Genomic DNA, 13,511 nt, shown 5'->3' with positions numbered 1-13,511 from the left:
TAACTCTACTGTAATAATCCTGTATAATAACAATAATAACAATAATAATAATAATAATAATAATAATAATAATAATAATAATAATAAAAAATAACAAACCCTAGACTGAGTTATTGGAGCTGGTGTGCATGGACTAGTGCTTGTGGTGGTGGGCAGCCTCTGTACTATTGGGGATGAACCAGCTATTACCAGCGGCCCCTACAGGAGGTACCACTACATGTACTAAAACTACAACAGCGTCAGACTTTTCACAAAACACAACTGTACAGACTAGTGTGTATAAGAGGCTGATGAAAAAGATGGATATCTACCGTATTTATCGGCGTATACCGCGCACTTTTTTCCCCTTAAAATAAGGGGAAAATCACGGGTGCGCGATATACGCCGATCCCCGCTTCCCGCGCTGTTTTTAAATGCCGCTGCCGACATATACCGAGCGCAGTACACACGGGTACACTCGGCCAGGCTCGGCTCCCCTTGCGGTCACGCCCTGTGCCGCCTCCTAGCCTTTATGCGACAGGAGCTGAGCATGGCCGAGCATGCCCGAGTGTACTGCGCTCAGTATATGTTGTTGGCGGCGTTCAAACACAGGGCGGGAAGCGGGGATCGACTCAGAAACAGCTCGGGAGAAGCGGGGAGGACACCACCAGGGCCGCAGACGGACGCCGGACCGGACAAGGCCGCCGATGGACGCCGGCCAAGACACCAACGAGGGGCATTCAAACTGTAAGTATTTTAATTTTTTCAGGAAATTTCCCTTCCAGGTTGGGGGTGCGCGCTATACGCCGGGGCGCGCTATACGAAGTTAAATACGGTAAATGCATTGCAATTCAGCATGCTTATAGAGCAGAAACAGATAGACAATGCATCCAGCTGAATCAATATTACATGGTTCCAAACCTTGCAGCTTTTTCAGTTTCTAATAATCCAACTACGCAAAATTATTAAACAAAGAAAAATATATTTGACATCATCTAGAAGGAAAAACAAATATATAATTAAGTGCTGGGTCCAAATTACAATGTCTGCGGGGATTTGAACAGTTACAATGCTGAACTCAAAGCAGGGAAAATAAACAGACACACGCCTATAAAATAACCAGAGGAAAATAATCCAACATCATGCATTGGCTTGGCTTCTGTTCCATTTTCTACCTTGCGGAATTTAGCCTGAGTTCTAACTTGACATTTACCTAGCAGTAGACACGTGCATACAATGGTATAGTTCATCCAGGTTTCTAGCAAAACACCAAATACAGAAGGATTTCCCTAACAACCTCAGCATAAAGGTCAAAATTAGAAGTATGCAGCATGCCACATACAGTAGATAATCCAAGTGCATTTTGGAAATAGAAAGGCAAAAAAAAAAAATTATAAAGCCGATGTATACCCTGAAGGAAACATTGCTTCCTTATACCCAAAAGCTGAAAATGTTCGGTAATGAAGTGCGTGTGAGATACCGGTACTCTGCAGATATTTTTTACGTTTTTGTTCAGGAAAACGAATAAAATAATATGGTAATTGAAAGATTGGTTAAAGCCTACAAAACATTTTGACAGTTCACAGGGTGCCCAAACTTTTCCACATGCATGAGGGCGTGCGAAAAGTAGCTTTCAAAATTTATCACAGTCTTACAGAAAAATATTCCCAATAAACCCAATTAGTAAAATCTAATAAAAGCTTTAGCATGTCAAAATTCATTAAAATTTTCCATAGCATCACATAATATAGGGTGAGAACATGTTTAATCCCCCTGCTGAACCACTCCACATGTCATTCAGAATTGAGATGTTATAGAGTTCCCAAAAAAAGGGACTTGGGATCTTTAGCAATGCACCCAAGAAAGGATGACATTATAAGAAGTCTTTGTGCAAGATGTCTGCCACCTATGAAAGAAAATTATATGGGTCACTTGTAAGGCCGTGTACATACGGTCGGACAAAACCGATGAGAATGGTCCGACGGACCGTTTTCATCGGTTCACCGCTGAAGTGGCCTGACGGCCTGATATGCGTACACACCATCTTTCCAAAAACCGATCGGGTCAGAACGCAGTGACGTCAAACACACGACGTGCTGAATAAAACGAAGTTCAATGCTTCCAAGCATGCGTCGACTTGATTCTGAGCATGCGCGGGTTTTGAACCGATGCTTTTCTGTACTAACCATCAGTTTGGATCGATCAGGCAGTGGTCCATCAGTTTGGTTTTGAAGCATGTTTTAAAATTTTGGACCGAAGGAAAACAGACCGATGGGCTATACACACGGTCGGTTTGGACTGATGAAACTGAACCTCGGTCCATTCTCATCGGTTTTGTCCGACCGTGTGTACGCGGCCTAAGGGGCACTATTATATCTTACCTTTTTTACTTCTGAGGTGTTTTGTTTGTGTGTCACCGTGGATGAATATATTAATATACCAAGCTTAGACTATTGATTTGGTTCTTTACCCGTCTAGGATTAATGCATTACGCATGGACTATTGATTTGGTTGTTTACCTGTTTAGAAATTAATTAGTCACACTTATACTAATTGTACCATTTGCAATCACAAAGCGTTTTTTCTTTTTTTACATGATTTACAGGTAATTTAGTAGCTGGCTTAGTAAGGGGACTGATGGTGATTGGAAAAAGGAGAGACGGCCAGCCTGGAGGTAGTGACAGGTGTCCTGGCTAGATCATTTGCCTTATAACACATTAGCAACCACAAAGCTAACACACTAGGATCCTTGTTTTTAGAAAAGTGACAGTTAATTTCATTTGAGATTGATCAGTTACAGTTATGAAGTCAAACTAAGGATGTAGCACTGCCCCTGAAGGAGCCACTGGTTAAGATTGGTTCTTTGTTCTCTGCCTTGACCTCACCAAGGCCTCAGCCTTTCTGACACACCAGGTAAATAGAGGAAAAGAGCAAGCAACATGAAGAAATTCCTTAACACAGAGTACTAAAACTATCTTGAGTAAGACAACTAGGCTATAGGTGAAAAGTAAACTTGTATGTTATTATTTAGGAAGGTGATTAAAAAAGTGAATGCAAACCAGCAACAATTATGGTTACACAATTGAACATACTGAGTAGTTAAAAAAATAGGGAGGGTGAGGCATTAATGGCGTAATAGCCCCAAATCAGCATATACAGTTGAAATGCCACCCAGAATACCCGACAGGCAGCGAACAGATGTTATTTAACAATAATGGAGCTCTTCTACCTGCATGTTCTAATGGTGGCTTTGCTAGGCCTAGACTGGTTGGGTGAACGTAGTCAGTGGTAAACAGCATAAAAACAGTATAAAGGACAAGGGGAGGGGGATGATTAGACTTAGTGAAAGAGGCAGTCTCTAAGGTGGATCTTCTGCCGGCTAACTTTGGGGACCGTTGGTGAACTAGATGTAGTACTTATATTCTGCAGGCAGTAGGGGGTGCACCTTAGAACAAGGCAAGGTAGAACCTATGTGAGTAAAGGGGTGCACGGTCAAGGTGTCATATAACTGCACCCTGAGATTGCAATAACAGATGTGAGTTTAAGTGGCCAAAATATCAACTGGCAATGACTGGATGTGAGGGGAATGCTATCAGTATCCTGCCCACAGTGGTCTGTCTGTTAATAATGGTACTGTTGGCCTGCTCACCAACTCATAGTTGTGGATATAAAGTCTTGTGGCGGAAGGGGCCCCCCTCATGAGCTAGTCCCAATGTGACTTGCTGGTCTGATGAATGCACTGGTCTCTCAGCAGTGGCCTTACTATGTGAACCAAAAAAGTAGCAATTCTGACCCCTGTGATTTCAGAGAGGAATCAGTACTGCCTTTTTTCCAGGGAAGGTGATCCCCACTTGATCTAACCCCCACATATGGTGTATTTGGCAGGCAACTTCCTGAGCAAGTGGAATTTTAAGGATATGAAGGGATACCAGTGCTGTACCCTCAGAGCTCTGTGCTAGGACCATTCATATAGCCAGTGCACGGCGGCTCCGCGGCTGGAGCCCATTCAGCCATTTATACAGCCAGAAACCACGAAAAGTCGAAAAGAAGGCCGGGTGAAGATGGATGTGTCGGGGAGCCATGACAGTGCTGCGCTGGAGGGCTCCTTGTGCTGGTAAGTCTGTCATAATGTGCTAGTATGCAGTGAGTATTAGTACATTGTTTTAAGCAAGGAGTAGAGAATTCAGGGGAAATAACTCTGGGCGATCAGTAGTGGCATCCCTCCGTGGTCACTGGAAGCACATAACCATGATCTGCAATGTAACATGTGACAGTAATGAACATGTAAAGCAGAATAGCGGTATGCACAAGGAAAGCAGCGGTTATTGCAAATTAAGCAGCAAACGCTAAGAGGGCATGAAGGCAGACTGCAGTTGGTTCTAAAGCCAGTAGATGAAGTATGGAGTAAAGTGGCTGTTGTAAAAGTCTATATAGGCAAGCAAGGATGGATAGCTCACCCCACTTAGGGAATTATTATGTAGCACCCTGAATTATCCTGGTTGTTTGTTAGAGATCTATTGATTTCTTCCTAAGTTTGGCCTTGTTGCACTTTTCTCTTCTACCAGGTGGCCAGGTGCTTGGTGGTACTAGATATGAGAAGGGTTACACAAGGTCAGGTTATGGGTATATGGGGTATCTCAGTCAATGGGCAGGGGTTTTCTTAAATCCCTTAGCCTGCTGGGAGAGCATATATATTCTGGTGGAGTCAGGTGATTTATGTTCTGTGCCATCTTGACAGCTGTCTGGATGGACGTGTGTTGTACTGCCTGGGCTGCTAGGCCGGAAATTGGGCCTATTCTAGACACATCTGGCTGCCAGGCTGTGTGAGGGCCTATCCAGAAGCGAGAGAGCAGTGCAGGGTTGGGACTGCGGCTTGCAGTCCAACCAGAATTGACAGTTCGGACATCATGGTCGGAGGTAGAGGAAAAGCTGTCACCATGGGACTATCCGCCTTATTACGAGGGACTACAGTGAGTAGCTGAAGCAAGTATCAGAGCAGCACTCTCACCAACCTGGGGACAGTGAAGAATCAGGAAACTCTGAATCAAACCAGGGACCCAGCCAGCGGAGGTGACGCTTGCTGAGCAGCCTTATGTGTCACGACATATAAAGGCAGGCGTCCCAATACTTAGGACATTATATTGTGTATTGCTTGTGACACTGAGCACGTCTATGGACTTAGGGCTGGTTCACACCACAGAGGTGCGGACTACATGTATGAGGCTGCCCGCTGGCAAAGTGGGTAGCAATTCCATCTAGCAACACTGGGGTTGCTGGTTCAATTCCCCAACATGCTAATGCTTGGGGACCCTTCTCATCGGATGGACTGACCGTGTGTACACGGCCTAAGGGATGCGATTTTTTTTATTGCAGTGCAGAAACCTGCAAAGATTTCTTTGAAATTCCCCCCGCAGTCGGGACCGACATGCAGGAATGAAATCGTGTGAGTTCAGCTGAACTCGCATTGTTTTCGTCCTCTTGAACCAAGGCTCAAACTGGGCCTTTGTCTTTGTAATTGACCTGCTGCTTTTCCAGGGACACCATTTCTTATCAAACTCCCTTAAAGGGTCACTAAAGGATTTTTTTTTTTAGCTAAATAGCTTCCTTTACCTTACTGCAGTCCTGGTTTCATGTCCTCATTGTTCGTTTTTGCTTTGATGTGGCTGTAATTCCTCTCTGTTCTGGACACTACCTGGTTGTCTGTTTCCTGATCACCACAGTACTGGGAGATTTCTCACTGTGGTGACTAATCAAGGAGGTGTGATTACTGTGTGTCTAAAACCCCTCAGCACCAATCCAGTTTCGTTTTACAAACCATCACTGCCCTCTATTGGCTCTCTGGCTCTGTACATCAGAGAACCAGGAAACAACAGCAAAAACAAAACTAAACTGTAGGTACATTATATGATTGTTTTTTATCTATTTTTTAATCATTTTTAAAAGGAATCAGTTAACTATTATGTCTCTATACCCTGTAAACATTTCAGCTGAAAAATAAAATTTCCTTTAGTGACCCTTTAAGTTTACCTTCAAATATCATATGTAGAAATACAGATTTGCATATCTGCAAATAAATAAGAATATAAAAATTATAACTGTGGTTGCGATAAAATTTTCGCAGCTGCGATCAAAAGAGCGTGGTTTCACATTCTGACCCGAAAATTAGTCAATGTAATCACCAAGAAGTTCCTGTGCTGGTCAGGATCTCCATCTAGGTGAACCTGGCGAGGAGGTGCTGCTCATTTGCCGGGTAAGTGTAGGATATGTACTTGTGCTTACTCAATGTGGGGGTGGATGTGGTAGTTACATTTGGTGTGGGTGGGGTTCATTGATTTGTTTGGCATCACCACACATTTGCGTCTAGCCCATGTGCACACATCACTTACGGCATTTGTTCTGCTAATGTAAATCAGTAAGTACCATGGCGGATGGTGCTCAAATTTTTTTGGGGGGCGCAAACAACTGAAAAAAAACAACAATCGCAGCCACTGTGCCCATCAATTGCCGTCACTGTGCCATCAAACACAGTCACTGTTCCCATCAAACGCAGCCACTGTGCCCATCAAACGCAGCCCCTGTGCCCATCAAACGCAGCCACTGTGCCATCAATTGCCGCACTGTGCCATCAAATGCACCCATAGTGCTCATCAAACGCTGCCACTGTACCCATAAATTGCCGCTACTGTGCCCATCAATTGCTGCCAGTGTGCTCATCAATTGCCGCTACTGTGCCTATCAATTGCTGCCAGTGTGCCCATCAATTGCTTCCAGTGTGCCCATCAATTGCTGACACTGTGCCCAACAATTGCTGCCAGTGTGCCCATGTGTAGTTTTATTGCTCTCCCTGATGCAAGTAATGATGTGCATTACTATCAGGAGAATGAACGCCAAAACTATGAGAATATGCACCTCAACAAGGTATCTTCTCTCAAGGAACAGAAAAGCCACTAACTCAGAAACAAAGGGCCAAATTCTCAAAAGAGATACGCAGACTTAACTCCATTTTTCTAATTTTACACGGCGCGTATATTTGCGCGCGATCGTCAAAACGACTTAAGCAAAGATTTCCGTATTTTCAGCCGTACTTAAATTAGTTACACCTGCGCATTCCCGGGCGCAAATTACGCTAGGCTCGCCGCTGTTTTTGATAGGCAAAGATGCAAATGAGGGAGTTAGGGCGATTCTCAGAATTAAGTGTGTGTGCCGTATTTTCCGCCCTGTGCGCACCTGTTAGTTTTTCTGACTAAATTTCCACATTATAAAACCAGCCCTAATTTTACACATGCTGTGGAAGGGATTGCTGAAGGAAGTGACTAGAGGTTATAGCTCTAGTTGTGAAGGTTTTTGTTTAAAAATGCCAGGACCAGCGATGATTTTAACGGCACTTGCTGCCTTACAGGCACAAAGGAGGAGGAGGGCACAGAGGAGGAGGATGAGGGCACAGGCGCGTGTTTATCGGCCACGCCGTGATATTTGGCAAATGCCAGCTTATGAGGTCATCGGCAACTACCGATTTGATAGGGAGGCCATCCTGGAGATCACCCAACTCCTTCATGAGGATCTAATCGCCCCAACCCTACGTTCCCATGCCCTGACACCTCTAGAAAAAGTTATGGCAACCCTCCATTTTTTATCGAGTGGCTCATTCCAGCGAGCATCTGGAGGTGTGGCTGGGATGGTGCAGTCAACCATGAGTAAATGTCTACATCAGGTGGTCCCTGCCATACTGCGGCGCATGAGCCACCAGTTTGTCAAGCCCACCCAGGAGGACCAGCGTGTGCAAGCAATGACAGACTTTTACAATATTGCTGGCTTTCCTAAGACCATTGGGGCGATTGACTGCACCCATGTGGCACTCCAGCCCCCCCATGATACTGAACACCTGTTCAGAAACAGGAAAGGCTGGCATTCGATCAATGTCCAGATGATCGTAGATGCACATGGCCTCATCTGGCACGTTTGTGCCAAGTTTCCCGGCTCGTGCCATGATAGTTTCATACTAAGGCAGACCAAGATCTACAGAGACTTTGAGATGAACGTGTATGGAGACAGCTGGCTGATTGGTGAGTGACATTGGTGTCAGGTATGCCCCCCCATGATGCAGACATCACAAGGGGCACATGCATGACTAATATCCTCCTGTCTTTTCCCTTACAGGTGACTCAGGATATGCCTTGGGACCCCACCTGATGACCCCCTTTAGGAACCCCCAAACACCCGGAGAACGAAAATTCAATGAGGTGCACGTCCAGACCCGGGCTATAGTAGAGCGGACTTTTGGCATGCTAAAGTCAAGATTCAGATGCCTTGACAAGACTGGGGGTACACTATTGTATTCCCCAGACTTTGTATGCAAAATTATTGGGGCATGTTGCATACTGCACAATTTTGCATTAAGAAGGGGCATGCATGTGGAGATATCTCCTGACCTAACCCCCCACCCAGGCAATCCCCCCCCCCAAACCCCTCTACCCGGTCTGCTGAGGGCCAGGCAATCAGGAGACAACTGTCTGAAGGCATCTTTGCCCAGTAAATGGATCCTAATTATATGTTTGTTTTTGATTTGCCCAGAACAAATCACAGAGATTATGTGACATTTAAATCTTTATTTTGCTAAATAAATGCACATTACTTATATGCCAAAGAGAATGTTTATTTTTATTTACAAAACGCACATTAATTATCTCACAATGAGAATGCATGAATGCACGTCACTGTGGTCCCTAGCACAGACACATCACATGCACATCGAATTGGATAAGATCCAAGTACCCCCCCCCTTTGGTACTTGGGAGCAGTAACGCCCCGCCACGGCTCCAATTATGTCACTGTGCATTCATACACCATTCAGGAACCTAGGATGACTTCTCCCTGGTCCTGGGGATCCCTACTCCACCAAAACTGAGGGTGACACCCTTATGTTTTCAGGATTGCCACCCCCCCACATTCACACATCATTCACACACATAAACCAAATCATAAGTACAGTGTAAAAAAAAAAAAAAAGTACCCCTGCAAATTAGGGATGTTGCCGAGTGCTCCTTCTGGGCTGCCCACGGGCACGGCCACGGGGACGGGCACGGCCGACTGGGGGATCTTCGGGGGGGGGGGGGGTCTGTGCAGGGGAGGGAGTGTTTTCAGGGGGGGGGACTGTGCAGGGGAGGGAGTATTTTCAGGGGGGGGGGGGACTGTGCAGGGGTGGGAGTATTTTCAGGGCGGGGGGACTGTACAGGGGAGGAAGCAGCCTCCCCTGGTGTCTGTCCTCCTGCTGGCCTTCCCTCCAAGGCAACGGCTATCCTTGTCAGACAGGAAGTAATGTCAGCCGTATTGGCCTGCACAGCCCGGGTATTGGCCTGCACAGCCTGGGTGAGGGCAGTCACCTCCTGGGCCACACCTGTTGTGGCGTTCCTCAGGTCCCACAAACAGGTGATGACCCCCACGGAGTTGGTGGCCACGTCACCCAGTGACTCCCTCATTGCACCCAGGCTGCGCTCCACCTTGCTCATTGTTTTTTGTATTGCAGACAGACTGCGGGTCTGCCGGACATTGTCCCTCAACAGACTGACCGGCAGACGCACCAACCCCCCCCTGTTTTCAGGGGTCGGCATCCTACTTGCCCCTGAGGCTTGTGGCCTTGGAGGAGGAGTTGGAGTGAGCCATGGGTGCTGCTGCATGTTGGAGGAGGGTTGGAAGGGGCGACCCATGATGGTGGCCTGACTTCTGGGCGCCTGTGGGGTTCCCTCAGGGGATGATTCAAAGGTCATATCTTGGCCCATCATTATTTCCTGCCCAATCAGAATATTGTCATCTTCCTCCCCCTCATCCTCCTCCCACTCAACATCCAAATTAGGGGAGTTGTGGGCACTCCCCTCCCATGGCGAATCCTGCCCTTCTTGGGACTCTGCATGAGCCTGTCTTGGGGGTGGTGCAGCAGCCTGCCCTGATGGGCCTGCAACCTCCTGACCTGATGGGGCTGCCACCTCCTGGGCTGATGGGGCTGCAACCTCCTGACCTGATGGGGCTGCCACCTCCTGGGCTGATGGGGCTGCCACCTCCTGGGCTGATGGGGCTGCCACCTCCTGGGCTGATGGGGCTGCCACCTCCTGGGCTGATGGGGCTGCAACCTCCTGGCCATCTGGGGAGGACACAAAACAATCACAGGTTGTTGGATCCATACACTTGGCACATCTTCCCTTCCCCCACCCACACATGCTAATCACCAGATAGAAAATCAAAAAAATTACCTGTCCTCATAAGAGGATCATTGTCAAAGCCAGGCAGGCCCACCACCTGCTGTGGGTGGAAACACTGGGCCACTGCCCATTCCTCCTCACTCATCCTGACTGGGCAGGGTCCCCCTCCTCCAGTGCCCCTGGTATGGGCATGCAGCGTTGCCAGCTTGTTCCGGGACACGCTCCTCAAGTCATTTATTTTTTTTTGAACTCCAGCGATGGTCCTGGTCTCCCCCCCCCCCCGCCGCATTGATCCGATCGGTGATCTTTTGAAGGATCTCCTTCCTCCTGGCCGGGGTGGTGGTGTGGCTCTCAGGGCCATGGAGAAATCGCCCAAATTTAATGATGCCCTGAGCAAGTATATGCTTCTCTGCCAGGGTAAAATTAAGCTTCCTGCGCTTGGGAGCCATGACAGACAACACCCAGCAACAGGGAACTCACCCAAAAAACAAACACCAATACACACACACAACAAAGAAAATACAAACAAGCCAAAATAAAAAATATACAGACAGCTACTATTAATTCGAAAACAAACAGGCAAAAAAGGAAAACAAAAAATATAAACAAAACCCAAACAAAAAGATTTTCAAAAACAAACAGGCAAACAATCAAAACAAAGAACAAATTATCAAAAACAAACACCAACTATACCCTCCAACTCCACAAACACTTTTCTCACAAAACAATCTTACCAACAAACACTGACAAACGTTCAAAGCAGAAGCAACTTGCTTTAGGAAGGGAACACAGGGAAATACTTTTGCAATTGAAGTCTGTTTGACTGGGGCTATTTAGACACAGGGCGATCTTCAAACTAAGTACGCTTGGCCTTTTACCTATCTCACTGATTGCGCTGACCAAAGTTCTGCACATGCGCAGTGAGGTCCAGATTCGTGCGCGCATGCGCAGTACGGCCGGCACTTCATTTGCATGGGGTCACGGCTCATTACAATGAAGCACGCCCACTTCATTCCCACTTGCCATAACCACGCCTTACGCATTGAAACTTAAGTTAAGGATGGCGCAGTTTTGTGCGCAAATGCACTGAGAATACGGTAGTTACGACACCAACTTAGGGCGCCGTAACTTAAATGACATAAGTTAGATAATCCTAAATTTACACATGGTTTTGAGAATTTGGCCCAAATTTCTGAAGAAGCCTGTTCCAATCCAGACCAGTACAAATGTACTGTTTTTAATACTCCTAGTTAAAAATTGTTATCATGTTCAATTTTTTTGTTTTGGTTTCTATGTGTATGTATGTATATGTATGTATGTATATATGTGTATCCAATTTTTAATTTGTATTTTTAATAATTTTTTATTTTCAACTTTTTATTCATTTTTAATCAATTTTCTCTTTTTTTTTTACAAAAAAATAATATATATTTTTTCATTTTTCTTATTCATTTTTTTTATTATTTTTGTCAGTTTTATTTTTTATTTTTATATATATATTTTTCTCCCTGTAGTGTTATGGTTATAATTTTTTTACTTTTAATTTTTTAAAGTTTTTTCATTATTATTTTTTTTTTCTCATTTCATTCAGGTGAGAAAAGTTCCAAAAGTTTTGAACTTTGTCCACCTGAAGGGGGGAGTAGTGCATAGACCTGAGAATATAAATAATGCATTGTTTTTTTAATTGCCCTTTTGTTAAAGAACTATATATTATTTTTTATTATTATTCTTTGGTTTGGGGAAAAGCCTCTAAACATTTTTTAGAGTCAGGTTTGACTAAATTCTAAAAGTTTTTTTGGCAATCATTGTTTAGTCTCTCCTTTTTAATATTTTTATTTTTTATGTTTTTTAACCCGACTTGTAAATTGTTAAGTGACCATGATCATGTTCACCTGTTGATCACTAGTATGAGAGAGGAGTCGTTTTTTTAACAGGACAATGTTTTATTTTTATTTTTTCTCGCTGTCAGCTAAAGTTATCAGGGCAACTAGGTATTAGTTTTTTTGGATCCCGATTCAATGCTCTTTAACAATCTAAAGTGGAATAAAAAACTGGAGATCTTGGTTGGAGCAGCATTAAATCTGTAGTTTTTTTTTTTTATGTTTATTATTTTTTTCCTATTCTCCTTATTCTTTTTTCATTACTCACCTCTCTTCCTTTCCTCCTTTAATATTATACTTTCTAAGTTTTTCTTTTGGTTTCTATCATCCATCTTCTTAAGATAATGTAACTAGGACAGAAGTCTGTTTTTTTTTAAGACGCGTGAGCATTCCTGCCCGCCAGTGCCATATTGTACACCCAGTGAAACCAAAGTATCCCTGGACATCCAGGTTTTTATGTCTTAATGCAAGTAGTCTACCTACTGCTTTATAGTCGTAAAGGTCACCCCACTGCTACTGTCTGACATTCCTCCAATAACTGTACACTGACGCAAAGGGGCGATGAAACATTGCAGTACAGACTCTCGTGGGTCGGATGTGAAGTCGCAAAGGCACCAGAACTGTCTCAAATCTACCATGATGGGTTCCGGCGTGTTCAAGAAAGGAAGAGGAGGCCGCTGTGGTGGTGGGGAAGGGTTGGGGCTTCTGGGCTGTAGTGGATGGGTACAAAATCATTGAGGGAGGACATAAGTTCAAGAATGAACTTCAGGGGGAACGGTGGTAGAGATTTTTCAAATCCATATTTATAACAAGAAGATGTATATGTTTTTCTTTTACAAGGCTTTATTATTAATGTGACTTGGATTTGTCTTTCGGTGACTCTGTGGTGTCGGAGTATGTTTGGAATTAACAGCTTGCCCAGCTGTGGAATTTTACCTAACAAAGGGTTCTTATTTGACCATTTGTTGGAATATGGATGTTACCTCAATGGGGGGGGGGGGGTGTGACTAGGGACAGGAAGAACTGTGTCCTGGCTTATGTGAGGGACTAGGTAAACCCAGGCATCCAAAAAAACAAACTCAGGTGTGTACCAGTGCTAGTGATTTCTAAAACAAATACTATTTCCAAAATTGCTTCAATAAATATGAATAAATATATATATGGTGCTGTGTGCTTTCAGCGGACAGCACTCATACTATAAAGTGAGGAATCCTTATGCAAAAAATAGTTCCATGCAATAAATAAATAGATAAAGTGCTGCGTGCTCCTTCCAAGTGAAAAAACGTTGATGTGAATCTTCTGTGCAAAAAAACGTGCTCACTCCCTGTGGTCCCGCACTCACCAGATACTTGAACCCCTACAGGGGTAACGAACGTTCACAGTATAGTATACTGACAAGTTCCCTGGATCTTCCCAGAATATAAAACTCTCAGCCGCTCATAAGAGGAGACAAATAGAT

The sequence above is a fragment of the Rana temporaria genome, chromosome 5 (genome assembly GCF_905171775.1).
Source record: "Rana temporaria chromosome 5, aRanTem1.1, whole genome shotgun sequence".
Taxonomy (NCBI): Eukaryota; Metazoa; Chordata; class Amphibia; order Anura; family Ranidae; genus Rana; species Rana temporaria.
This window is presented reverse-complemented; position numbering follows the sequence as displayed.